Raw genomic sequence first — 5,254 nt, 5'->3', positions numbered from 1 at the left:
CTGGCAATCAAGTGAAATGTAATATTAGCCTGGTTCTAATTTTAGATCTTGGACAAAGCTAAGAATAGCAAGGATCACATGGAGCTCTTGTGCAAAGGATCAAGTAATAGATAATATATGTGCATGCGTTCTGCACACGGCCAAGACTACATACAGCCATTATAAAACTCTCAGGCATAACTAGTTCTAGACTCCTGGAAAAAATAGCTCTTATTGAAAGTCCTTCCACTTTTCATAACTTACACATTTTGAATATTTAATAGAATATAATGTATCTATTCCAAGCAAAGAACCTTGAAAATATGAGAACGTTTGGCATAACAAAAAACCTACTTGGTAAACCACAGATCTGTAAATATGAAACTAAAGGTAATATCCTTCACAAAACAAGGAAAGTGAAGATGTAGACAAGTATGGGTAACAGAGGAGCTCCAAGCACCTGCTGCACTCAGGCTTCAAATTTAATTCTCTCTCATTCTTTATCTCTTCAGCCTTCATAGATAGGTGTTAATTCCAGGTGTTAAAAAAAATTTTTTTTTGTCTTTTGTTTTTGATGCTATACACTTTTATTTATTTATTTTAGGTAGGCTTCATGCCCAGCGTGGAGCCCAACTTGGGTTTTAAACTCATGATCTTTAGATCAAGACCTGAGCTGAGATCAAGAGTCAGATGCTCAAACAACTGAGCCACCTAAGTGCCCCTGTATTTGGTCTTTGAATTGGTACTAGAAGCACATAGAACAAAATTCAAAAGATAATGAATCCCATTCTGTCAGTTGTCTTTTGATTTTGTTAACTGTTTCCTTTGCTGTGCAAAAGCTTTTGATCTTGATGAAATCCCAATAGTTCATTTTTGCCCTTGCTTCCCTTGCCTTTGGCGTTGTTCCTAGGAAGATGTTGCTGCGGCTGAGGTCGAAGAGGTTGCTGCCTATGTTCTCCTCAAGGATTTTGATGGATTCCTTTCGCACTTACAATTGCACCCAAAACCATAAGATACCTAGGAATAAACCTAACCAAAGAGGCACAGAATCTATACTCAGAAAACTATAAAGTACTCATGAAAGAAATTGAGGAAGACACAAAGAAATGGAAAAATGTTCCATGCTCCTGGATTGGAAGAACAAATATTGTGAAAATATCTATGATACCTAAAGCAATCTACACATTTAATGCAATTCCTATCAAAGTACCATCCATCTTTTTCAAAGAAATGGAACAAATAATTCTAAAATTTATATGGAACCAGAAAAGACCTCGAATAGCCAAAGGGATATTGAAAAAGAAAGCCAACGTTGGTGGCATCACAATTCCGGACTTCAAGCTCTATTACAAAGCTGTCATCATCAAGACAGCATGGTACTGGCACAAAAACAGACACATAGATCAATGGAACAGAATAGAGAGCCCAGAAATAGACCCTCAACTCTACAGTCAACTAATCTTCGACAAAGCAGGAAAGAATGTCCAATGGAAAAAAGATAGCCTCTTCAATAAATGGTGCTGGGAAAATTGGACAGCCACATGCAGAAAAATGAAATTGGACCATTTCCTTACACCACACACAAAAATAGACTCAAAATGGATGAAGGACCTCAATGTGCAGAGAAAGACAACTATCATATGATCTCCCTGATATGAGGAAGTGGTGATGCAACATGGGGGCTTAAGTGGGTAGGAGAAGAATCAATGAAACAAGATGGGATTGGGAGGGAGACAAACCATAAGTGACTCTTAATCTCACAAAACAAACTGAGGGTTGCTGGGGGGAGGGGGTTTGGGAGAAGGGGGTGGGATTATGGACATTGGGGAGGGTACGTGCTTTGGTGAGTGCTGTGAAGTGTGTAAACCTGGTGATTCACAGACCTGTACCCCTGGGTATAAAAATATATGTTTATAAAAAATAAAAAATTAAAAAAAAAAACCTAAAAAAATAAAAGATAATGAATCCCACTTAACCTTGCCTCCAGCCATTTTGTTCTCCTGTCAGAAGTCAGTAACTAGTGCCACTTCTACACATGCCCTTCCGAAGATGGTCTGTGAATTTACAAACATAGATATGCCTATATTCATGAAAAGCATTCTTCATAGTTTGACAACCCCCCATTAGTGAACCCCACTTTACCGAAGTGGAATTAGGACAAAAATCCCAGCCACCCTTGCTACAGAAATGGGGAATGTGAGTAAGGTTCATGTACTTTGATTTAGAAGAAAAGAATGTGAGGAAATCAGCTGAGTGGCTAGAGTCCATTTTTGCTGGTGTAAATACAGCAGAGGCAATACATTCTGGGGTTAGTTTTAGCAGATTGAGTTTCCTGGCCACAGTGGAAGCAAGGGTTCTGGGGGCAGCTGCAGCAGCCCCCTAACTAGGCCGGTTCTGTGGTATAGTTCTAGGACTTGTTCTATGAACTAATACCCCTTCTTACTTAAACATGTCTGGCAGAAATACTGTCAAATGGCTCTAAGAAACTGACATGACTATTTTAACTCTTTCTTGTTATATTTCCAAAAATATGCTTATATTGCTTTTTCTTCATACACCAATTTCAGAACAATCTATTGATTTCATACACGGATGGTGAAAGTTCTGTGGTCTAAAAACACCTACTCATGACCATATACCTCCGCTCCCCTTGTCCTCACAATATAGTTATGTCATAATTTTTCTTAAATCATTAGTGTTTATTACGCAAATATTATTCATAGCTGAACCAAATAATAGAAATAATTACATTCCTTTCTTTTTGTACTTTTTTGGTTTTTTTTTCCCTGGAGTTAAGTGTACTTTTTTATTTGCTCAATTTTCTGTGTACCTATCACTTTATTTTTATATACTTGTCTCTTCCTCCAACTGATTTATTGAACATCACAAAATTCTATATACAAAGTGACCTGAACCATGTTTCAGAACATGGTCTTTTCTTGTTTCTTTTTTTAAAGATTTTATTCATTTATTTGACAGACAGAGATTACAAGTAGGCAGAGAGGCAGGCAGAGAGAGAGGAGGAAGCTGGCTCCCCATGGAGCAGAGAGCCCGATGTGGGGCTTGATCCCAGGACCCCGGGATCATGACCAAAGCCAAAGGCAGAGGCTTTAAACCACTGAGCCACCCAGGTGCTAATCTTTTTTTTTTTTTTTCTTTTAAGATTTTATTTATTTATTTGACAGAGAGAGAGATCACAAGTAGACAGAGGCAGGCAGAGAGAGAGGAAGAAGTAGGTTCCCCACTGAGCAGAGAGCCCAATTCGGGGCTCGATCCCAGGACCCCAAGATCATGACCTGAGCCAAAGGCAGATGCCCAACCCCCTGAGCCACCCAGGTGCCCCAAAACATGGTCTTCTCTTACTAATATTTTGGTAGGTCAGTCCAGTGAGTGTCCCAAAACACTCTAAAATTAATAGAAAATTTCCCAATGCACCTAAACAAATGGACTAACTGCTGGAACTTTCATACTTTTGTAAGATAATTAACATAGGCAGGATTGAACTTCTATGACAGGCTGCTGGAGAACTGCTGTGAGACATCAAGAGCCATTTTGTGCACTGCCACTGTGATGCCATCATGTTTCCAGATCATAATGTTCCCATTATCTGATTCTTGACAACCACAGGAATGTCAGTGGGGTGTGAGGTTAGCTTAGCTGCTTGCTGGGCTAGAAGAGAGATCACCCCAGCATGCTCATCTGACAGGGCCCCATGGCAGCCCAAATCAAGTCTTTGTGAATCTGTGCACAGAACCCCAACAATGGGGTTGTCTTCCAAGACTTGTGTCTTCCAAGTGCTGCTCTAAAGTCATCTCCATCCTGTCTGCCATAAGCCCTAGCCTATATCTTTACACACCTGAATATCCTTGAAAAACTCAATCTCTTAGTACATCAGTTTCTTATTGGTAAAATGTAGCTAAAAATAGGATCTCTTCATGGGCTTTTGTGAGGATTAAATGAGTTATCATACAAAATAGTTAACATACAAAATATATATATATACATATATATGTATGTATACATACATATATACATTCATATATATATGAAATAAGGAAATATATATATACATATATGTGTGTGTGTATATATATATATACATATATATATATATATATATATCAGTGTCTGATAGAAGTATTCAAAAAAGGTTAGTTCTTATTACTACCCTTCAACAGTAAAGCCAAAAAAGGAGAAGATAGGAATGGAAATGATTGCCATACGATCATAGGGAAAGGTTAGCTAACTCTGAAAGGGCTTTCTTCTGAAAAAAAGACAAATCAAGGAGAAGGAAATTTTACAGTGAAGGTAAGGTAAATAAGTGGCTTCATTCTTCACACAAAGTTAGGTTAACATTACACAAATTGGTTTCTCTTTTGCTTCTATCATTGTGTGTTTACCAGGTGCTTGGTGCCCAGGTGTGCGTTCTGAGATCCCACAGGGATGTAGTTCATCAGGATCCATGGCCCCAAGTCCAACTGCAATGTTTGTGTTTAGAAAAAGCAAACAAATCTAGGAGAAAACCAAGTGGGATGGCCAGGTAAGAGGGGGTATACTAGCATACTACAAATACAATGTCATTCGAAAGAACTCAAAGCAGGTTTTCAAAGAGGTATTTGCACACCCACATTCATTGCTTCATTATTTACAATAGTCAAGAGATAGAAGCAACCAAAACTGACAAATGAATGGATAAAGGAAATGTAGTATATACATACAATGGAATATTATACCACCTTTAAAAAGGGAAATTCTGTAACATAATACAACATAGATAAAACTCGAGAACATTGTGCTATGTGAAATAAAACAGTCACAAAAGAACAGTCAATACTGTATATTCTACTCATATGAAATTGCTAAAGTAGTCAAAATCATAAAAACTAAAAGTAGAAAGGTGGTTCATGATATGAAGAAATATGTATAATACCATGTTGCAAGAAAGAAATGGGGATTGCCTTTTTATTCTAGTCAGGCCTTCAGTAGATGGGTTGCCACCCACACTGGAGAGGGCAACCTACTTTCCTTAGTTTATGGATTCAAATGTTAATCTCATCCATAAACAGCCTTATAGACACATCCAAAATGTTTGGTCAATGTCTCGGTATCCCAGTCAAGTTCAACACATAAAATTAACCATCACAGTAGGCATCCCTATTTAATGCCAGAAAGAAACCAAAGTTTAAAGAGAGTAAGGGATGTGTCAAAGCTATACAACTGGAAAATAGCTGAGCTCAATTCCAACTCAGATAGATCTGGCCCCCAGACGTTGACC

Source organism: Mustela erminea, chromosome 10 (assembly GCF_009829155.1).
Source record: "Mustela erminea isolate mMusErm1 chromosome 10, mMusErm1.Pri, whole genome shotgun sequence".
NCBI lineage: Eukaryota > Metazoa > Chordata > Mammalia > Carnivora > Mustelidae > Mustela > Mustela erminea.
Note: the sequence above shows the minus strand (reverse complement) of the source record.